Source organism: Mustela nivalis, assembly GCF_964662115.1.
Source record: "Mustela nivalis genome assembly, chromosome: 16".
Lineage (NCBI taxonomy): Eukaryota > Metazoa > Chordata > Mammalia > Carnivora > Mustelidae > Mustela > Mustela nivalis.
This window is the reverse complement of record NC_139035.1, coordinates 62,444,796-62,468,800: the sequence shown is the minus strand read 5'-3', so window position 1 is coordinate 62,468,800 and position 24,005 is coordinate 62,444,796. Positions and strand designations below refer to the sequence as shown.

Sequence of the window (24,005 nt, the reverse complement as noted above, 5' to 3'; positions counted from 1 at the left end):
CACATATGTGTTAATAACACCCAAATTTGAACTGGGCCACAGAACTTTTCCCTCTCAAACTAAATACACTGAGAATAGAATGAAGCAGAAATAGTTGGGTTCTTTCACATAATATATAATAACAGTGGGACAATGGGGGTCCACTGCCTTAAAATAATTTCTCCGTGTATCTTGTCATGGTGTGGTTACTATGATACTCTTATCAACAATACATTTCTTTGTTTGAGTCACTAAAATACAAATAGGTTCTGAGGAGGGTCAACAGAATTATGTATAAACCACCTTCTTAGACTGGGAGGCAGTTTGCAGACCTGGGGGAAGGGTCTGACTCAAGGCTCATTCTCACTTGTATGACTTGTATGCTGAGGAAGCCGAAATGTGTGTATGATTTCTGAAGTCCTTTCCAGATTTTATATCTGAAAAGACAGGATGGTCTGTGGAGGAAGAGACCGTCTTATCAAAATCAATACTGTGGGGGCGCCTGGGTGGCTCAGTGGGTTAAGCCGCTGCCTTCGGCTCAGGTCATGATCTCAGGGTCCTGGGATCGAGTCCCGCATCGGGATCTCTGCTCAGCAGGGAGCCTGCTTCCCTCTCTCTCTCTCTGCCTGCCTATCTGTCTACTGTGCACTCTCTCTGTCAAATAAATAAATAAAATCTTAAAAAAAAATCAATACTGTGGAATTCTAGTGGTCATTTTTCTTAGCCTTCAACCCTTGCAGCCATCCTATAAAAGAAGGCTTTAGTAATGCCCCCATTTAGGGAGAAAGATTTTGTTTATTTATTTGAGAGAAAGAGCAGTGAAAGGGAGAGAGCATAAGCTGGAGTGGAGGGAAAGGGGCAGAGGGAGAAGCAGACTCTCTGGTGAGCAGGGAGCCTGATGTGGGACTTGATCCCAGGACTCTGGGATTATGACCTGAGCTGAAGGCAGACACTCAACTGACTGAGCCACCCAGGTGCCCCTATAACCCTTGTTTTTCAGATAAAGAAACTGAAGCAGAGAGATGCTATGACTTGCCCAGGGTCACATGGCTATAAAGTGGCACAGCTGGGTTTCATGTCCCTATAGTGTAGGGCACACATCACAGACATTCATTTCAGTCCCAGGAATTCTGGACAAGCAAAAAAGAAAGAGAGGCCGGGTATTCCTCATCCTCTTCGCCCCACAGAGCCGTAAGAGCGCCTAGAGCTTTGTACAGGTCCTCAGTAAACATCCATCACTCTTGTTGTTGATGATGACATGTTTGTGGGGTTGTGTTCATTTCAGCCTCCTGGGTTGCTGCGAGTGTAGCCAAGCTGACCATGTTCAGCTTCATTTTTTGTTGTTGTTGAAATTATCCACACAAAGTGAAGGTTCTGGTTAAGGGCACAGGGAGGCCCCTGGCAGGGTAGAAAGTGGGAATACCCAGAGCAAGAGGAAGACAATGAGATTGCCAGGCCTTGAGCTAGTCTGTCCTCTCTTCTGCCTGCCATTGTCTTCATTCCCTGACTGGTAAAGTGGTCCTGCTGGGTTCCTGTGAGACCGAGTTGTACCTCTCTCATGTCCCTCCAAGGCGCTCGCTGTGAATGTGGTAGAAGGAAGAGGAGACAAGTCATTACCTAGACCAGGAGTACTGACAATGGTTTGCTTGATTCCTGTTTGACTAGTACACTTGTCTCAAGCCGAAGAACGAGTGTGGCCACCAAGGCCATAAAATGGCACCGCTGTTTGACTCGCTTTCCCTCCCGTCGGTACGTTGGCAGCTAATGACTTCCTAGCAATGTTGACAGCTCATTTATTATTTCCCAATGTGACCATGATAGAATAGCATTGTTGCTTTGCTTTGAACTTCTACTTGAGTTTTGTTTTATTCATTTTATTTTAGTTTTTTAGTTACGCGTATTGTTGAAAGGATATAATCTTTAGAGGTGTTTTCCCAGCTGTCTTAGGAAAAGAGCTCTGATGTTGGAGCCAGTAGACCTGGGTGTTCTAGTCTCAGTTTTAGTTTTAACTGACTGTCATCCTCTAATCATACTCTGACCTGTGTTCTCTTGTGACCCAGATTTCTGGTGTGGATAGAGGAAATGCCAGATGCACTGAGGCAGAGGACATGCTATCTGCGCCATGGAGGGGATGGGGAGAGGTTGAATTCTAAGACCTCGACCTTGTTAATTCTGGCCAAATTGCAGTTACACACCTTATCCCACAATGAGTAATGAGTATTCGGCATACACATGCCAAGCATTCGTGGGATAGGAAGGTGGATCCCTTTTGTGGGTACCCTTTAATATTTTGGTACAACCAGAGAAGCCAAACATGATGTAGGTAAGCATCTGGTGTTTTCACTCACAGCTTTTTGAAACTGCAACCCAATCTAGTAAAAGTTTCCAGGCTGACTCAGTGCAAAGGTGATTGTTTTGGAAAATTTGAATGAGATTGGTTTGGGCAACTTCAGTGTTATGCAAGTAAAGGGATGGGGGCACTTGAAAGGATCTTTGCTTTGGACTCAAGCAATGGGAATATTTGAGCTTTGGACTCAAGCAATGGGAATATTTGAGCATGGGTCAAGAGGGAGGTAAGGGAGATGAACATATTTCTCCAGTGCAAGCACCAGCGCATGCAAATGGGCACAGTCTTTTGTTCTTCCCCCACTTTGCACAGATACCTTTACTGCCTAGCGTAAGTGGTGTGTTAATCATAGCTAACTGTGTATGTTGCTTCCTAGTCATCAGATAAATTACCCATGTTCTCTCGTTTAGTCTCACGGAAGCCATGTGCGGGAGATATCATTGTTATATTGTACTGATAAGGCAACTGAGGCACAGAGAGGTCAAGTGTCTCACTCAGGGTAAATGAGTGGGTCAGCTGAGATTTGAACTCAGGTAGGGCCAGTCTGTAGAGACTAACCTCATAAATACAGCGCTACACTAGCTCTATAAAATATACACGTTTATTGATTTTCAGCCCTGCTCGTTGAAAAGTGTTTATACACCACCCCTATTAAAAATCTGAGCTGTGTGTTATGAATCTGTCCGTAAGAAAGACTCTGCCATGACTCACAAAGGAGGGACGTCTGGGGGGTGCGTCAGGAGACACGATCATCCGAAAGCTGTCCTGGGTTGAACTGAGCCATTGGGGCTGCCAGAACACTGGTTGGAGAAGGTCCAGGGAAGTGCAAAGCGGTGGAAGGTAACCCGAGAGTGCTCAGCTCCCAGCGTGTTCCTGGCACCCAGCACCTGCGGCTCTGCCGATTCTGGCTGAGAACCAGCCTGGTGGTGTGGGCTCTCCTCAGACTTTTGCCGGTGGATGGGTACCTTGGTGGCTTTGTGTCCACCCATGATGGAGACCCAGACCCTCGGGTCCATTCACAGTGTTCTGCCAGAAAATTGCCTCCATTCTTGTTGAGTGACCCAAGTCTTTAAAATCAGTCCAGTTGACTGGGCTTTGTTCCAGTCATCAGTACTGAGTTTATGTGCTGTTCTGTGCATCTCTTTAGGCTGGTGTCAGGGCCGGACCGTGGGCTGCGACCATGGCTCTGGGGCCACTTGCAATGCAGTTAAGTGCTGCAAGGATAGTCCATAGAAAGATCACAATACATGGTCATTTCGCCAAGTCCATGACTTTGCGCATCTATTCACGTGGGCGCCCACCACACATGGTGATGGCCAACACTTGCAGTGCCGTCCAAGTGCCCTGTTGGGGGGTGCAGTCACTAAACTCATTGTTGGGCACCTGGGAGGTTCAGTCAGTTAAGCAACTGCCTTCTGCTCGGATCATTATCTCAGGGTCCTGGGACTGAGTCCCGCGTCGGGCTCCCTGCTCAGCCTGCTTCTCCCTCTGCCTCTGCTCCTCCCCTCAGCTCAGGGTGTCTCTCTCTTTCACAAAAATAAATAAATAAAATCTTTAAAAAAACCAAAAAAACAAAATTCATTGTAAATTGAAGAAGTGTAGGCACAGAGAGTAAATAAACGATCCCAGGTCATCCAGTAAACAAGTGGAGGAAGGAGGATTGAAATCTCAGCCGCTAAGGCCCAGCATCTGTGCTCTGTGGCCACCAGGCTATCCCACCTCACTTCCACTTGGCTTTCTATGGGATAAAGTGGTAAATAACACAGGACCTTCCCTCAAAGACTGTCTCACTGACTTGGGTTTTTGGTGGTCTTTGAGTAGACTTTAAGTTGATGGACTTCTGGAAAAGATGTGAAGTGTCATTTATAAGTAAAGCTTCAGGTATGGCCTCAGGTTCATTTTCCAAAGAGCTTATTGACCATGAACACAGATGACAATGCTGAGCCATTAGGCAGTAAGGTCATTTAGACCCATCTCATCATTTGTGGTGTAATAATAACGGCCCCTGCAGAGCGGACACGTCCTGTGAGCCGGGCACTTGCGAAAACCTTCACATTTTCTTCCTTGTTTGCTCCTGATTGCCCCTGGGGAGTGGACCCTGATTATCCCCACTTTATGGAGGAGGAAACTGAGTTCCAGGAATGGTATATAACCTACCCAAGGTCCCACCATTAGTAACTGGTAAGGCTGGCTCAGGCTCCCTAGCAGTCTGGTTCCAACGCCCCATGTTCTTAATTAACCACTGCTCCAGGGTAGAAAGATTTGCTGGATTTGGGGTTAGGACACTCACAGTGGCCCTGCCAAAATGTCAACTTGCCCAATGCTGACCAAGTCACATCTTTTCTTTGGTTCTCATTCATTCATTCATTCATTCAACAACTACTTCCAGCTTACCTACTGGTATGTACCAGTGAGTAAGACAGACTTGGTCCACGCTGGTGTAGAGCTTAGGGTGAAATGTTCAGTTTTCTTATCTGTAAAAGGTGAGAATTAAAATGCGTTAAAATAGTTCTCATCCCTTTGAAATCCCATGCCTCTTTTTATAAAACATTATTCCTTCCTTCGTGTTCTTTGAAATTTCTGAGTAAGTGAATTACCATGACTAAAAATAAGTTAAATCAATTATAATATTGAGTAATTTTTGTTTGAATCACGCTGGTCCTCATCCCTACCCCGAGGGTGATTCTGATACACTGCCTACCCTCTACCCCTCGCCACCCCCAAGCCTGGGCAGTCTTTCAGGGAAGAATCATGGGGATGGTATTTTCACTTTAACAACAAAGGGATCTACAGTTAATTTTTTAATTGCTTGGAAATGCCGAGGGTTGTGTCTTTTTTATTTGTTTTCATTCTTTTGCTAGGTTTTGGCCCTTGGGTGTGCGCAGCAAATAAAACTTCACTCATTCCTTTTACTGAAAACCCCCTTACCCCCACCAGGCATTGTTGTGAGTCATGAATTGTCTCACCAACGGACATTTTCTCATCCTGTTTGTAGGAGGAACACGAAGGGACGTGCCCGTGCGTCTGACACGGGGACCCACAAGCTCCTCCTCATTTGGGGGCCTTGTGAGGGAGATGAACTTTTGGCTCTGCAAAGTGTCTGGGCAGTTTTTACTGAGATTTGCGTAGGAGGCCATACTGCACAGACCTCTTAGGAGCTCCATCTGGCTCAGAATGCCTCCCGAGCCTGGGCTTCTCCAGCACCCCGACTCGCCCTTGACTATACACAAACTATGAGTTGTTCTCTTGTCATTTCATGGACGCGTAAGCTCCTGGGGACAGTGTCGCCACACAGAGTAAATGAGCACCACATACTTGCTAGCTGGACTGAGGAGTGGAGAGCAGGATTCTTTAAAAATCTTTTTTATTTTGGTAAGAACACGTAACATGAGAACCACCCTCTTAAAAATTTTTAGTGTACAGTACGTTATTATGTACAGTACACAGTGTTGGACAGCAGATCGTTAAAGAGTGTTCATCCTACTTAACTGAAACATTATGCCTGTTGATTAGTAACTCCCCCTTCCCCTCCTTGCCTGGCTTCCAGCAACCACCATTCCAGGCTCTGATTTTACGGATTTGACTGTTTTAGATTCCTCCTGTAAATGGATTCATGCCGTACTTGTGTTTCTGCTTTTGGCTTATTTCATGTAGCATGATGTTATTTATAACGGGAAGAGTTCATTTACTTATGTTCTCAAAGGAGTGACAGGTATGAAAAAAATGCAGTTTAATTCAACAGCCATTGGTGTGGGCATGAGATTCAGCGCTGTCGTCTAAAGACGAAGGAGACCCGTGTCTAGCAATGTGCAGGCAGGTGTTTAATGGGGGGGGGAGGCTCTGTGGGGCTCTGTAGCCTTGCTGATTTCCATAGCATGAAAAGCATCTCACCGTGGTTAATTTCCCACCGCCCACATGATGTCAGACTGGCTCGCAGAGTTCTCCAATGTGTAAGAGCTCTCCTGAGGCCCTACAGTCTCGTCCTGCCCCTACCACCACTGTTTTCAAAAAGTTGTCAGTTTAGACTCTGACATAGGTAAGAGGCAGGTGCAGCGTGATAAGGCAGAGGAGGGGCAGAATGTACCAGGTAGGAAAGCATCAGGAGGACAGAGATTCCATTTTGTGGTGGAGAATCCACGCGGAGAGCTGCAGGGACAGGAAGGATGTGTGGAAAGGCCCACAGGTAGGTGGGGCTGGGGACCTTCAGGGCCCCTCCACTGGGATCAGGTCAAGGGGAAGTGCCTTGGAGGTCCCTCATGACCTAGGCTCACCTCACCGGGCTCACTTTTCTCCCATGTTGAGCGGCACAAACTTGTTCCTTCAGCCGGTCCAGCCCAGGCTTGGGAACACAGCCGTGCCTTGGCTCACACGGGTCTTCCCATCTGGAAAGCAGTTTCCCATCATCCCCATCTCCTGACTTTCCTCCTGCTCCTTTACCACTCTTCCAGATTACAGAAAACTCCAACCAGCAGGGAAAAGGCGTAGAAAGTGGCTTCCATCAAACTTAGGAATTTATGTTCTCCAACAGTCACCGGGAGAAGGTGAAAGGCAGACAACAGAGGCAGAAAAAAATATTTGCAGCCTTCGTAAGCACTGACGGGCTTTTACTAGAACGTGGAGGCAATGCAGGAAGAGAAAGACAGAAAGCAGGGGCGAGGCGGGAACTCACAAGAGTGGGTGTCCCAGTGGCACGGATGAGAAGGTGCTCGTCTGTATGAGTTAGTCCCTAGCAGGTGAGACACCACAACACACCCACCCAAATGGCCAAAATGAATTAAGCCTGCACTGCCTAATGTCGTGGAGGATTTGGACACGGACACGTGGAAAGTAACATATATTGCAGCTGAGAGTTGAATTTGCTACAATCATTTCAAAAACGTTTGGGCTGTGTTTACTAACATTGAACATATGCGTACCCTGTGACCCAGCAATGAGTGTTCTAGATATATAGCCAAAATCCACACACATAGCTCACCCGCAGGCAGGTACTGGAAGGTTGATAGAGAATATCAGTAGCAACGGCTCCCAGTGGGGAATACCCAGATGCTATCAAGAGTAGAAAGTAATGGGGCGCCTAGGTGGCTCAGTGGGTTAAAGCCTCTGCCTTCGGCTCGGGTCATGATCTCGGGGTCCTGGGATCGAGCCTCGCATCAGGCTCTCTGCTCCGCGGGGAGCCTGCTTCCTCCTCTCTCTCTCTGCCTGCCTCTCTGCCTACTTGTGATCTCTGTCTGTCAAATAAATAAATAAAATCTTTAAAAACAAAAACACAAACAGTAGAAAGTAAGTTATGATTCCACTCCCACGGCGGAATCCTATACAGCCACAAAAAAGAATGAAGTGTTGTTTGAACAACAGTGGAGATGAAACTCACAAACCTAATCTGAATGAAAGGGGCCAGACACGAGAGGATACAAATGGAATTATTCTGTTTTATAGAAAGTTCAAAACCAGGCAAAACTCTTTATGGAGTTAGAAGTCAGTCTCCTGGGAACTCGGGGGAAGAGTAAAGTGGGTGGTGTCTGGGAGGGTCAAGTTGGAAGACTTTGATGGTGTTTTATTTCTGGCCCTTAGCTACCTGCATAGGGTTTGTGTACCTCTCTGTATATCTTACATTTTCATCAACTGAAAAACAAAGGAGCTGCTGAATGGAAGTGTTAGGAATAGAGGGCAGTGTGTGTTTTTCTAGACTGCTTCTGTGTTTTCTCTTTTAGCATTTTCTATTTTTACAAATTTAATCTTTAGACAAAATATATTGAGAATGACTCTGTGCCAGGAACTATGTGAGATACCGAGGATTAAAAAAGGGAACAAAATAGAAGAAAAAAACCCAAAACTGCTGCTCTCAGGGAGCTCCCATTCCCATGGGGCCAGGAAGGCAATTGAATAAACAAATCATAAAATGTGAGGTGGTGATGAGTGCTACGAACTAATATGGGGGATAAGGGGATAGGGAGTCATGAGCTGCGGTGAGGATTTGGGCACCAATTAGGTATCGTTTCATATCCAGTAGATGAAGACACTGTGATAGGGCAGCATTTGAGCAGGGACCTGAATGTGGTGACAGAAGGAGCCCAACAGGAATGTGGGGAAAGAGCACTGTGGGCAGAGAGAATAGCAAGTGCAAAGGCCCTGTGGTGGGATCCCTGGCTTCCCCCATCAGAAAACTGGGTCCCAATTTTGTCTTCTCTCTTTCCTCTGGCCCCATATTCAAACCAGAACACTAATCCATTTGCTTCCCTACCTAAATATCTCTTAATTTTTCCACTTTTTCTCCATCTGCACTGTTGTTGCCTGTTTGGGGAATAGTTTCTAAACTCTGTCTTCCATTCTCCCACCTTTTTTTTTTTTTTTTTTTTTTTTTTGGTTTGAAAGTAGAAAGGGCTCCCCTTTATACTTATACTTACTCCCCTATATACTTATACTTACTGCCCTTTATACTTAGATCAAATGCCCTACTTTCCTCTCTGGTGTCCTTTCTTGCTGCTCATGCCTTGCTGCCCACGCTCAAGTCATGCCAAAACGATAACCTTCCTCAGCTTCCCGTTGAGCCCTCTGGACTCTGAGCCTTTCCCTCTTGAGAATGCCTCTGCTTATAGCAATCCTTCCCCTCCTCACCTGCTCATTCCGAGTTTTGCCCATCAGACACATCTTAACTTAGATGTTATTGATGCTGGGACTTTTTCCTGCCCCTTAACCCTGGCCACGTGTCCATCCCACTGGTGTCTCCCCATCATGGCTGGCTTAGATCATTCTGTACCTGCCTTTATTTTCCTGAACTTCCCACTAAACTCCATGACACAGGAGGGAGGGAACTCTACTTTGTATCTCACTGCTTAGCATAGGTCCTGACCTTTAGACATTGTTCAATAAATGTTAAATGAATGAATGCATGTTGACGTAGATCCCTATGATACTAAACAAGTCTTGTAGTACTTTTATGGTAATCGATGAAACGGTTTTACAGTTAACACAATCTTTGTCAAGACACAAAAGCCAGACCTGCTGGGTTTAGATTCTTATTCCTGGTAATTCTGTGTTCCATAATTTCCCAAACACAGAAATATTATCCATCAACTTTTAACATTACCTTATTTCACTCAGTCATACGTAAAACATCAATTCAGAGAACTTTGAATCTGTGAAAACATTCAAATGCAGAGACCCAAATGTGTTTCTCCGGCAGCAAAGCAATATGATTATTGCGACTTATTTCTAGAGCTGAAACTTAATTTCTAGAAAACAAAATCAGGATTAGACTTTATTAGTCTTGTCGGGTTTGGGGCATGCTAGGTGGAGTTCTTTCCAATATATCACAGCTCCTTCATATGGAAATGAAAGCTTTTAACATGAAGAGAGAGTGGGAGGCACAAGAAGGATTGAGTAGCCCGTTTTATACCCACATCTCACCCACGTGAGAGGGGATGCTCTTGATCCCTCTTGGCATGAGGGTCAGAAGAGAGCTGAGCAAGGACTTCAGCTGGGCTTGGGGCTCTGAGCCAGAGTCTCTCAAACTGACTTTTAAAAATTGTATCAACAGGATGATTTGGAGAATTATAAATGTTTAAGCATCAGATACATCTGTAGCTCCTGTCTGTTAAGCACTTGCTGTGTTCCAGGCCCTGTAATTGTTTCAAAAAGACCATCTTATTTAATTTTAATCCAGTCATATGGGATCAATACCATTTATTCCCATCCTGCAGATGAGGAAAGTAGGTCTAGAGAGATTGAGTGATTTGCCCTAGGTCACACAACAGATCGGTGGTAGTACTGAACTATGAACCCATTCCTTATTTTATTTTATTTTATTATTTATTTTAAATTCAGTATAGCTAACATACAGTGTCATATAAGTTTCAGTTGTGCAATGTAGTGATACGACCATTCTATACATCACCCAGCTGCTCATCACAAGAGCCCACCTTCAACCCCATCACCTGTTTTCACCCATTCCCCCACCACCTCCCTTCTGGTGACCTTCAGTTTGTTCTCAATAGTTAAGAATCTGCTTCCTGGGGCACCTGGGTGGCTCAGTGGATTAAGCATCTGCCTTTGGCACAGGTCATGATCTCAGGGTCCTAGGATTGAGACCTGCGTTGGGCTCCCTGCTCAGCAAGGAGCCTGCTTCCCTCTCTCTCTCTGCCCGCTTCTCTGCCTAGTTGTGATCTCTCTCTCTCTCTCTGTCAGATAAATAAATAAAATCTTAAAAAAAAAAAAAAAAGAATCTGCTTCTTGGCTTGTTCCTCTTTCTCTTTTTCCCTTTGGTTGTTTTTTTCATTTGTTGCTTTGTTTCTTAAATTCCACATATGAGTGAAATCATGTGGTGTTTGTCTTTTTCTGACTGACTTATTGTACTTAGCATTACACACTCTAGCTCCATTCACGTCATTGCAAATGGCAATATTTTATTCTTTTTATGGTTCAATAATATTCCGTTGTGTACACATCTCATCTTCATCCGTTCATCAGTGGATGGACACTTGTGCTGCTTCTGTATCTTGGCTGTTATAAAAAAAATGAAGTTATAAACATGAATTCATGTTTTTGTATTTTTGGGGTAAAAATACAGTAGTATGATTACTAGATCATAGAGTTGTTCAAGTTTTAACTTTGTGAGGAGGCTCCATACTGTTTTCCAGAGTGGCTGCATCAGTTTGCATTCCGACCAGCAGTGTAAGAGGGTTCCCCTTTCCCCACATCCTCACCAACACCTGTTGTTTCTTGTGTTGTTGATTTTAGGCATTTGGACAGGGGTGAGATGGTATCTCATTATAGTTTTGATCTGCACTTCCTTGATGCTGAATGATGTTGAGTATCTTTTCATGTGTCCATTGGTCATCTAGGCATTTTCTTTAGAGAAATATCTGTTTATTTCTTCTGCCCATTTTCATTTATTTATTTATTTTAAATATTTTTATTTATTTATTTGAGAGAGAGAGAGAGAGAATGAGAGAACATGAGAGGGGAGAGGTCAGAAGAAGAAGCAAGCAGACTCCCCTCTGAGCAGGGACCCCCCACCCCATGTGGGACTCTATCCCAGGACTCCAGGATCATGACTTGATCCAAAGGCAGTTGCTTAACCAACTGAGCCACCCAGGTGCCCACTTCTGCCCATTTTTAAATTGGACCATTTGGTTTTTGTTGTTGAGTTGTATTAGCTCTTTATATATTTTGGATACCAACCCTTTATCAGATATGTCATTTGCAGATATCTCCTCTAATGCCATAGGTCGCCTTTTAGTTTTGTTGATTGTTTCCTTTGCTGTGCAGAGGCTTTTTATCTTGTTGAAGTCCCAGTAGTCTATTTTTGCTTTTGTTTCCCTTTCCTCAGGAGACATATCTAGAAAAATATTGCTGTGGCCAATGTCAGAGACCTGACTGCCTGTGTCCTTTTCTAGGATTTTTATGATTTCAGGTCTCATGTTTAGGTCATCGATTTTGAGGTTTTTTGTGTGTGTGTGGTGAAAGAAAGTGCTCCAGCTTCCTTCTTTTGCATGGAGCTGCCTGGTTCCCCCAACACTATTTCTTAAAGAGACCCTTCCCCGTTCCCTGCTTTGTTGAAGATGAACGGACTATATAATTGCCGGTTTATTTCTCTATTTTCTATTCCATTCCATTGATCTATGTGTCTATTTTATGCCAGTGCCATACTCTTTTGATTACCACAGCTTTATAGTATAACTTGAAATCTGGAATTGTGATGCCTACAGTTTTGCTTTTCTTTTTAAAGATTCCTTTGGCTATTTGGGGATCTTTTGTGGTTCCATACAAATTTTAGAATTGTTTGTTCTAGTTCTGTGAAAAATGCTGTTGGTATTTTGATAAGGATTGCATTAAATGTGTAGATTCCTTTTGGTGCTATAGACTTTTTTTTTTTTTTCAAGATTTTATTTATTTATTTGATAGAGCAACTGTGAGAGAGAGAACACAAGCAGGGGGAATGAGAGAGGAAGAAGCAGACTTTCCACCAAGCAGGGAGCCCCATGCAGGGCTCGATCCCGGGACACTGGGATCTTGACCTGAGATGAAGGCAGATGCTTAACCACTGAGCCACCCAGGTGCCCTGGTGCTATAGACATTTTAACAATATTTGTTCTTCTGATCCATGAACATGGAATGACTTTCCATTTCTTTGTGTGGTCTTCAATTTCTTTCACCATTTCCTGTTTCTAATCATTAGGTTGCATGGCCTCCCATATTGAAAAATAAACCAACTAATTCTAGAGATAAATACATCTGATTTTAGGGTGTCTGTTGCTGTGGATTATTCATGGCCTAATCTACATGTTATGCTCCAGTACTGGTTAAAAGATAAGAGAGTTGTGATAGCAAATTCCCTGCAAATGTGGGCATCTGACCTACAGAAGACACTTTTTCACCACGTAGCTCGAAAATAAGCTTCACTAAGCAAGGGTTCATAACAGAAGATCCTTCAATTGTGGGCAGGGTGGGTAAGTGTAATCTTTGAACAAAAAGAGTCTCCCCTCTGGAGAAATTGTGATCCTGGAGAGAAGGAGGGAGCGAATAGCGAATAGCGGGCCCTCCTTCCCTCTCTGGCCCCTGGGCTCCGCTCTGGCCAAGGGTGTGTTTGTTTGGCTGTGATTCTTTTCCTTCAGTTTCCCTCTCTAGGTGTCATGTTTCATGAGCTCCAGGCTCCCGCCTGTGTCAGCCTCAGCCTCTGGCTTTAATCGCTGCTCCTTGGCCAAAGCTGAGTGAGGGTTTGCAAACCGACACTGATTGGATGCATATTTGCTGGGGGCGATTGCTGGACGCGCCCCTCACCAATCCCTAGCCCCCAGTAACACTGACAGCGACACCCTCCTGGTTGGAGCCCAAACCACTGCCTTATTAAGAGAGGCCCCTTTCCTCTCTGCTCCCACCCACACCCTTGCTGCTGGCCCACGCTTCCTGTGGCAATCAGAGGTAGGCCTTGCACCTCACAGCTTTCTTCCCGGCCCTGCTCTCCACCCGCAGCCAGTTTCCTTGCACAGAAAGTACCAGAGGTTCCAGAATTCACTTCCCTATCTCTGGACCTTGAGTTCCCGTCCTCAGCAGGTCAGAATCTCCACTGCCTGCTGAGGTTTCCCTCGAACCAGTGCCCCCTCCTTCTTTGGAGTCTCCTGTCCCCAGTCTGGCTGTGGGGTGGGGTGGGAGGACAGGTACATCTGATTCTGGTTATCATTTCAGGGGGAGAACATAATGGAGAAGTAATGACCTGTTTATAAGCGACTCTCTTGGTTCCCTTATTTGTTGAGTTCATAGGATTCGTGGATCAGGAATTTGGTGAGAGTGTATGTCTCTTACAAGAGATGGAATTAAAGATAGGTTTTTAAAAAAGAATTTTATTTATTTATTTATCTGTTTAATTAGAGAGTGAGAGCAGGGGGAGGGGAAAGGGAAGAGGGAGAATCCCAAGCAGACCCCGTGCCCTGCATGGAGCCCAACACGAGGCTTGATCTCAGGAATCCCAAGATCATGAACTGAGCCAAGATCAAGGGTTGTACGTTTAACCAGCTAAGCTACCCAGGTACTCCTTAAAGATGGTTTTTAAGAGGAATCAAGGACTGCCTCCCGGAAGGGCACAAAACAGCTCCCCGACTGGACCGAAAGTAGCGTCCTGGGTAGGTCGTCAAATCCAGATCCAAAGAACCTCCTGGCAAGGAGAAATTGAGACTGCAGAATCTCACAAATGTGCTGAATGCAAAGAATCCCCCCAAAGTTTACGACTCAGACAGCATCAGGATGTATGCAGAGGAACGTGTTCTGGGGAGAGATGGGCTCTGACAATTTTGCATGCTAACCCAGACTGCCTCTTGTTGGAGTGAGGGAGAGGGGCTCTTTGTTTTGGGGATGTTTGTTTTTGCTGCCAAGGTCTTGTCATGTCATGAGTGTTTAATATATATGAGCCCAAGCCAGGTACTACGGGGAGTCAAATATCTTTACTGCGAAATGAGACAAACTCCAATTCTTTAAACAGCGCCAGTTGTAATAGTAAGACTTGAGGCTAGACACTGTTCTACATATTAACTTGTTTCTCTTTCCTAATGCTCCTCTGGGACGGTATTGTGGTTAGCGTCCAGTTCTTAGATAAGGAAACTGAGGCACAAGTGCTCTGTGACTCACTTAAACTCACCCAGCTAGTAAAGGTCCGCGTTGAGATTTAAAGCCGTGCTGGGCTGCCTGCTCAGGATGTTGAAGGGGGAGATGGTAGCATCGATCAGGCTTGGGTTATCTGTTCCCAATCCCAAGAATCTCCACTTCCTAATAATAAAGACAACAACAGCCAGCTACAGAGACCCTCTCTGAGATTGAGAATAGAACCTACTAATTTGTTGGTGACCGATGTTTACAGTTTATCTTGTCTATGTGCACGAGAACTGTCACAGGACACTGTTCTGAATGAAAATTGACCACCCTGGGTGTGTGGGGGGGACTGAGAAGCAGGGGGGACAGCTGGGAGTCAGGGAGATGGGACAAATGGCAAAGCTCTGTGGGGTACTGTGGCCAGGGATCTGGTTCTCAGAAGCTGTCCAGCTAGACACTCTGCTTATCAGACGGGATCAACCCCTGGCCATGAACATGCTTGTTCAAAACGTTGGGAGAGGCACGGTCTGAGACTCATACAAGATGCCTAACCCCCTGCTCCCTTAGGCCTGCCTGGCACAGAGAATATATTTAATCCACCCTTCCTGGTCCTTCACTCTAGTTGTGCCATGGGGTTTGTTTTCCGGGGGAGAGGGAGGAATAGCGCCTCCCAAGGTGGGTTGAGATCCAGCCCTATGATAGGGTCAAGCTGTCCTCTGCCTGCCTCTCTCCTGCCTCCTGCCGTGTGGACATGGCTCCTTCACAGCTGGGAGAAGGTCATGGCTATGAACGTTCCCACCTGCCGAAGCTGGGATCTGGGAAGCTCGTAGGTACTCTGACACTCACAACGCCTTTCCAGCCTGTAAAGGAGCTCTGAGGGGTCGGTGAGAGGTTCCTCCCTGATTGTCCCTTTGCTAGTTTTGGAGGGCTTCTCTTACCATTTGAGGCCTTGAAGAACATGCTTCATCTCTAAAGGCCATCCTGAGGGTTTTCAGAGGAGAAGGAGGAGAGATTAGATTTCCCCAAGCCTGGAATTGCTCTGTTTGATTTATAGGGTGAGGAGTTTTCAATCTGTAATGCTTTTGGGGTTTTCTGTGCTGCAAGAATATCCCCTGGGGCTTTCCAGACCTTTATTTAACCCAGATTAACTGCCATAGGATGCGCTCAGGGCAGGCCGTGCTGCAGGAGGCCAGCATGGCCTGCTGACTTACATCACTGCGCCGTGACGCAGTGACACAAACATGGCGGGTGGGAAGGAGATTTCAAGAACCCATTAGAGGCATTTGGAGTTCTCAGTGCCTCCTCAAAAACTGTGCGCAGAACTGAATTGAAACCTGTCACGTTAGCATTATAATTCTAAACGCTGGCCTAGCTGGGCCAGAATGATTTAATAGTTGCCTTCATGAGATCTGTACTGGTTCCACTCACATTCTTTTATATCCCATTGTTCTGTTTCTGCGTTCGCTCTGGATGCTTCTCCCCCTTCCCCACTATTCCTCATTGGCTTTATCCCGCGCTGCACATCCAAATTTTTGTAAAAAAATGAACTGTAGTGGTTGCTGTAATTTGGGGTCGCTCCCTTCTGTGAACATTGGCTTTAGAGCATGGAGAATGGTTTGCGGCTAGATGTGGTTATGTCGTCTGGTCCCTCCGGGCCGCCCAGCTGGTGGCTGGACCCTGTGGTGCCATTTTCTGTTCCTCGTTTGGTTTGTTCAGAGCATGAGCAAATAAAATGTAGAATTTTTCAATGTATTCAACGTAAGTTTGTTTTCATTTCCTTTCTGTAAGAATCGCTCACTATTTCTACAAATGCCCTCAGTTTTATCCAAGTGAAAACTCAGTGTTAGCTCCATAACACTATGGATAGAAGCTCAATTGCTGAGGCTCCCTGGGAACATTCTTAGGCATAAAATGCCAAGATTTTTGGATGTGCAAACAAATAGTTTAGATAATGCTCAGAAAGATCTCTGCATCTTTATTAGCTTCTTTTCTCACCTGCCCTGTTTTATGAGCTGGGATGTGGCTGAATTAGTTAGGGAAGCGATAGCCCACACATGCCCTGACTATAACCATAAGCATCTTTGAACAAATGTTGTTACTTCTGAGAGAGCTTCTTTAAACTACTGCGGACCATATAGAGGTGTGTGTCCCGCACTTTCACAGTGACTATGACTTTACCCAGAGACTCTTCACCATGTTTCTTGTTTCCAGGATTGCAGGATTCTGGCCTTGGGATTTGCTTTCCTGCTTTCAACCTTAGCTCACCCCATACTTGATGTTCAGCAGCAATATCCTGGCTTCCCCTGGCAACACTATATTCTGCCACTTCGGGTAAATGTGCTCCTGTCTTTTCAGCCCTGGACTTTATACGCAGGCTTGGGACCCTGTGAATGCTATGCCTCGGGCTTTGGTGGACTCCACGGCCATGACCTAGATACTTTTGTATGTCATGACCCTTCTCAGGGAGCTCAGCCAAGGATCTCACGTAACGTATTTGAACACCATATTGTAGATTCACACCCAGGGGACTGTTTTGTCCCTGGGAAGCCTGAGACTTTGGGACTCCAGGATTGCAGGAGTGGTGCTGAGCTTTCGGGATTTTTATCACATGCTGTCAGCTTTGGGATCCTGGTGTCCGTGCAGACTGCTACACAACAGGAAGTACTTGAGTAGAAGGATGAGCATGCTTAGGTTGGGTCATTCTTTTACTAAATGGACAATAAATATATGTCTGTTAAAACATACATTCAAACCAAAATTTTGGAAACCCTGGGGCTGTAGGACTCTGATATTGAGATTTGAGGCTATGACAAGCTGTTAGAGGAGATGGTTCTGAAGGGCTGTGGGCTATGAGATGTTGATCAGTCATTAGCCATCTGCAGGGCATTGGGGGGACATGCAGAGTCCAGACCCCCAAACAGCTTAGAGCTACTGAGACAGAAAAGGAAACCGTATACACTGTGTGATCCTAACCCGTGTTTTCTTTCCTATAGTCTGTCTTCTATGTGTGTTGTGGTGAAACCAAGTAAGACAAACACTGAGAGTATTGGCTTTCACTTCTGTGGTATTCAAGACCCTGATAAATAATTTAGGGTTTGGGGAGATCAGGACACAAGAAGTGGAACTGAAAAACAGAGGTAATTTACTAACGTATGTTTATAGATTCAAACACTTCAATAACTGGGATTTTATGACTGAGCCCAGTAGATCTAATTATTCTTTCTAACTGTTAAGCGGCCTTAAATAAGTTTACCACATTTTCTTGGAAAAGTGACCAATACTACTCTCCAGATCTCACTTCTGACTGAAGCTCAAGTTTACTTTAAACGATTTAGCTGTAGCAGAGCAAGGTCCTGATATGTCACTTTTGCCACAGAATCTGGGCCAGGTAGCCGATGATGGAAGGTGACAAGGACCAGCTGCGGTGTCTGCTTGTAGAGGCGGTGTGAGCATGCGAGGGTTCACATGTCTACAAATCAGATAATAATTCTTGGGCCATAAGTTATCATTATGTGTGAAGCTTCACATCTCCATTGGCGTGAAGAAGGAGTTCTTTCATGGTCCTCTGTGTTGGACTGGTGTCCTCTTACCCAGTTGTGTTCTCTAACGAACGGACACATCGATTATTAAAAATAGGAAGGGTTTTAGAAGTTAGCTGGCCCAGTCTTTTGCACAGAGAAGGACTCTTCCTTACAGTCTTCTAAAGCAGATGATTATCCAGCCTCTACTTGAACACTTCCTGTAACAGGGGGCTCATACCCCCACACAGAAACATACCCCAGTTTTGGATGCCTCTAATTCTTAGGATGTTCCCCACCCCCCTTATGTTCAGTTGAGATCTGCCCCTCTGGAACTTCCTTAAGTTAGGACTCTGAAGCTCTGTTGTGTGATCTGAATGTCTCTACTTCAGGAGAGTGTGTCAATCACGTATTTGAAGAACATCAACTTCTAGTGGAATCTTTTTTTTTCCTTCGGACAGGTGAAACATTCCAAGGTCCTTCAATGAATTCTCTTGTTTTCTTTATAGGGAAGCCACGCCTCCCCTTTTCCCACTTGAACCTGTGGACTCTGGAGACTCGGCTCCCTTGTCACAGGGTTCACTACCCCCCGCCTGAGGAAAGTCTCATTCTTCTTATGGCCCTGGAGGTATAGTTTGGAGTTCTTCTTTCTCCTCTTTTCTGAGCTTCTTCCCAGCATCCTTGCCCCAGGCATCATTGGGCACAAAGTACTGAATCACATTCCTTCTTTTGCTTTTTTGCCAACATGGTCACCCTTCCTTCCTTCCTTGTTGGATGACTTCTGCCATTTTCCTTTGAAAATTTTTAATGTCTCCCATCAGCCGGGACAAAGAGATACACTCTATTGCGTTCTTTTCTTTCTCCTCCAACTAGAAAACCAGATTGTATTTATAGCTCACGGAACCGGTGAGTTCAAAAAGGCCAAGAACAATATAAAGCCTTATATTCACTCTTGTTTTGTGTAGAAGTTGGGTGCCCAGCTGGATTCACAGGTGTCACTTTAGGTATAGCCCAGTCACTGGAAGTCCATTGCTACTGAAGTCTCTGGGTATGGACTTTGTTGATGTGGTCATAAAAGTGGCTGCTTCTGGTTACAGAATCATTTTTTTCTAGGTCTGTCTCCTCGGGCAATAGGTGAAGGGGATCAACAAGTACAAACTTCAGTTCTAAGACAAGTCACAGGGATGAAAAGTGCAGCCCAGGGAATAGAATCAATGATGCTGTATTAACGTTGCTCAGTGACAGATGGTGACTGCGTTTATTGTGGTGACCACTGAGTAACGTACAGAATTGTCGAGTCATACATAACCTTGTACACCTAAAACTGATACACACTGTGTGTTAATTATAATTTAAAAAAAGTAGCTGCTTAGATTTTATCTCCAAACTATTTCAATCTTGTGCCTCTCACTCTCCTCTCAATAGCTACAGCTTTTAAAAAATGATTTATTTGCTTGAGAGAGAGAACAAGTTGGGGGAGGGACAGAGGGAGGGAGAAAGGGGAAGCGGACTCCTTGCTGAGCAGGGAGCCCAACGCGGGACTCGATCCCAGGACCCTGAGATCATGACCTGAGCAAAACCAAGAATCAGACGCTCAGTCAACTGAGCCATCCAGGTGCCCCAGCTTTGGCTCTTTTATTTTCCACTATAGACTGTGGTCACATGCACTTTGCAACCACTCGCCACCCACCAGGAACGGAGTAGGAGAGAGGGAACGTCCTTTGTTTTACAGACTGAGAGACGGAATCTCAGGGAGAATACTGGTCTCTCCAAGGCTACACCGTTAGTTGAGGAGCCAGTTCGGGCACCATTTCTGCTGAACCACTCAGCTGGCTCACTCTCTTGGCTTTTGTAGAAAAAGAGGCTTAACCAGAGGCATTTCTGGTCTATGCTCTGTGTGTGTGTGTGTGTGTGTGTGTGTGTGTGTGTACACACAGTCACTTCATTGTTCTTTGCTTTTATCGCTCTTGGTAGATACATACTGTTTTTTTAACAGATGGAAGGCTTGTGGCACCCCTGCATCGAGCAAGTGTATTGATGCCATTTTCCCAACAGGTTTTGCTCACTTCATGTCTCTGGGCCACATTTTAGTAATTCTCACAGTATTTCAAACTTTCTCATTGTTACCGTATTTGTCGTGGAGATCCGGGCTCAGTGATCGTGACCCCTGAAAGCTCAGATAGTGGTTAGCATTTCTTAGCAATAAGTTATTTCTAGTTAAGATCTGTACTTTTTTAGGGCACAGTGCAATCGCACACTTAACAGACTACAATACAATGTAAACAACTTCTATGCCCTTGGAAACCAGTGAATTCATTTGACTCACCTTATTGTGATGTTAGCTTTATTGTGGTGATCTCTAAGACCTACAATATCTCTAAGATATGCCTCTGTATAGCTTTCCCTCTTTCTCACACAGCACACTGTGTGGTATGTGATAAGCATCCATAAATGCTGGTTAAGGAAAGTTTGGAGCCTTTTATCCTTTTAAAAGTTGGGATTACATTTAAGGGAAAAGGCTCAGGGGGAACCATGAGGAATACAGTATACCTGAGGAAGTCTGGGCTTTGGAGACAGTCGGCAAAGTTTGGAAATTTAAAGCATGGTGCAGAGTGCCATGGTGTGTACCACAGATCTATAACTTAGTCCCTGATCTCAGTGACTTTACAATCAGGTAATATAGCCAGCCCTATACAAATGGGATTAAAAACTGTGACAAGACTGAATCATATGAAAAAAATGAACTTCCAGCCCAAGACAGAAGGTCATCAGCGTCAGCGAGGAGTTCAGGGAGGGGAAGGTAATGGAGAGCTCGCTGTCGTGTTCCTGTTCTTGGTGGAAGGGAGATGGTGGGGGAGGCCCAGGGGAGGCCGGAGGGAAAGGAGGAACAGGGAGGTGTGCTCTAGGACGGTCTTGTCCACTTAGTACCAGCCACAAGTGGCAAAAGGGCCACAGATCCGTAGTCCACTTAAGTTCCCGAGAGTAACTGAGAAGGAAAGGCAAGAAATGCTTATGGACACCGACTGTGCGTTTGGTCAACAAGTATGTCCTGAGAGTCTGCTCCATTACAGGAACTGTGTTTGGTGTTGGGGTTTCAACAGTGGCCAACAGAGAAAGGCTTCCCCTCATGGAGCCTAAATTCACATGCAGGCTGGGCCATGTGGTCCAAACCAGACACTCCAGGAACTGGAGTGTCTGGTTTTCATAGTTCAATGGATTTTTTTTTAGCAGTTTCCACAAGCCCAGCCCCCAACCCCAGCCTTTTCTGAAGACTAACTTCCACTGGCCTGACTCTGTCCTCTGTGAGCACGTGGGGATCCCCATCAGATTGGTGATGCCCTTTCTGGCAGGAGCTGCGGGGCAGGCTCCAGGCAAAAGGACCTCCATCCTTCGCTGGACTTCAGACCTTCCACTTGCCTTTAAAGATGTCTGACTGACATGGTGGTTGAGAAACCTCATCCAGCAAAGGACCTCAAGGTTAGGAAAGACTTGCCCATGGGTGTCTGCTTTCAAACACAAATTACTGGCAAATCTCCTCTCAACTTCCTTTTCTGGTGGAGGCACCACCTGTTGGGGTCAGGTGGTCTGGACTGGCATGGTGACGAAAGAGCATCTGTCTGCCCCTAGCCCCTACCTGTCCTGACAATATGTGTCCACTACTTTCCCTAATCACTAGGGGGCGCCTTGAAGCAGCAGAGTCAGCCAGCCAGAGAGAGGGACAGGGAGAAGGAGCCAGGTTTGTGGGCTGAGGGTCTGCGTATGGCCCTGCTCGTTGCCTATGTGCAGGATTGCTCAGTGTGCAAGCCCTTCATCCTGACTTGGTCCATTCCAACACCAAATAACTATATGATAAGGTCTCTGAACCACCACAGGGCATTTTACAGAATATGAGCTTAGTAGGGCCCCTGTGTGGTGAACTGAACAGCAGAGCTCTTGCTTCTAGATCTTCTAAGGTCTGCCAGATCCCCTTGTGGCTTTGGGGGAAGTCCAGAGGGACAAAGAATCCGGCTCCAGGCCTCTCCACATTGCCCACCGGCTCCTTCCCAACTGATGAATGCTTGTTGTTCTGCCTTGTGGGCGCCTCCCGGGACCTGGGGGAGGCTCGCCTCATTTCTGTGGAGACCTTTGGCTGGACTTCTCTGCCTCTCCCAGAGGTGAGAGACCGCGGTTCCGACAGCCTCAGGCTTGGCACCAACTCCTCTCTGGTGGATCCAGGACCCAGGCTCCGATCTCACTACGGCTAGGGCCTCTTTGTCCCAGAGTGACCTCGCGGGCTCTCCCTCGGACTGGCCCTTCACAGCCCCTGCTATTGGTGATTTTCATTCCAGATACGAGCCAATGGATTCCTGAAAGGGATTCTGCGGGCTTCTCTCGCCATCTCTGCTCTGGCCTCGGTCTGGCGGCGCTCTCCTCTGTGGTCTGGACAGGGGATGAGGATGGACGCAGGCTGCCCGTTGTTTTTGTTTTGTGATATTTAAAGCAACCAAAGCTCTCATTACTGTAATACAGTATGTGCCCGGGCTGGAGGGAGGAGCAGAATCCCTCCCGGACCAGGGGCCGGTTGTGTTAGGTTGTGCTGAGCCTGGGGATGTGTCTGGCATCATGCCTGAGAGAATTCAGTGTGTCGGGGCTGAGCGGGGCCTCCGAGCAGCTCCACTCTTCCTCAGGAACTCGGATCCTGAGGCGCATTTGCCGTCACATAGTGACGTTTCTGCGCCTGCCCCTCCTCACTTGTTCTGAGGCCTCCTTCCGAGGCCCTGCACCTAATTTCGTATTGGTAGTTTGAGTGTGAGGGGAATAGGCAGGTGTGAACCCTGAACTGTCCTGGTGTTGGGATGCCAGACCCAGCTCGGAGGTGCAGTACCTGAGAGGCTCCTGCTGGTCAGTGGGAAACAGCGAGCACCATGGCGGAGTCAGGTGGGAATTCCCTCAAGCCAGAGTCACACACTGGCAGTTTGATGGAAACCTTGCAGATAGAGCAGAGGTGGCCACACCTTTGTGCCTGATGAGAACGTCTTGTCGGACTGGTGGTAGGGCTGGTGGGGGAAAACATGGTGGGCACCGCTGCAGAACCATGGAACCATCCCGTAAGTGACGGGAGATCAAAGGCCATTGCGTTTGCTACCTGGGTGATCTCGGGCACATTATCTCTTCTCAGTCTTTCCATCAGTACCTTGAGGATAATAATAGTAATAACCTCAGAGAGCTACTACGGGGGCCGAGTGGGGAAGTTCAGGTAAAACGTAGCATGTTGCCTGGTATAGAATCTGTGCTCCATAAATGTCATCATGCTCTCAAAAGCCCTGACAGTTTGCAAAATATATTTTCCCTGTAGGAGCTCATAGTCTTATTGAGGAGACAAGATGTTCACGCCATGTTTAAGCACAATTAGGGAGCGGTAGAAACCCCTCTATGGCATCTGCTAAGTTATGGGGTCTTGATATCATGGAGGTGAGTCAAGGGAAGAGACTCCTTTAGGCTTGGAAGGAGTGCTGAACAGGAGGTGGGACTAGAGGAGAAAGCCTGTGTACTCATCTTCTCAGCCATGAGCAGGCCAGCAGGCACTCCTAACATTCCGGGATACTGTGGACCCCACCGGTCCCCCATTCATCCTGCCAGCACCTTCCCTGCCCATCTCCAGACTCTGCTCTGCACTGAGGATTGAAAGAAGCCCTTGACAAGGTCCCTCCCTTGGGAGAGGAACTCACTGCCTCGCTTGTATAGACCTACTTGGTGAAAACGGACAACTCAAAAGCCATGAGCTCTTGTCCAAGGGAGCTGGTGGGTGTGAGCCTCCTGCCGAAGGAGTGGGGTTGCTTGCTTTGAAGAAGAGCGTTCTCTGACTACATGGAGAAGGCTCCACGGCCAGGATGGGGGCAGGCCCTTGGTTCCACACTCAGCCCTGGTGATGTGGCGTCTTTGAGCCAGGCTGGGAAGTGCGGGGAGTGGGCCTGCTGGACTGGGGAGGGGCTTTTTAGATGTCAGGGGTAAATGCAAGGCATTGGTGACTCAATAGGGAAGTTCTGAAGGCAGATGGAGTCTGCAGATGTCTTGTACTCTTAAATCAACTTGTATTTTCT

At 46.3% G+C, this 24,005-nt stretch overlaps 1 protein-coding gene across 3 annotated transcripts in view; it reads left to right on the top strand.

The window, feature by feature from the left end:
- The window catches only part of DDR2 (discoidin domain receptor tyrosine kinase 2), a 150,758-nt gene that overhangs the window by 50,119 nt on the left and 76,634 nt on the right, over positions 1 to 24,005 (top strand). The window contains exon 1 of one of the 3 annotated variants that reach the window (XM_082704175.1): positions 6,450 to 6,509. The exons of the other annotated variants lie outside the window; for them this stretch is intronic. The gene's annotated coding sequence lies outside the window, so the exon portion shown is untranslated. Of the gene's footprint in view, positions 1 to 6,449; positions 6,510 to 24,005 lie in introns of those variants that run through there. 3 annotated transcript variants of the gene reach the window in all.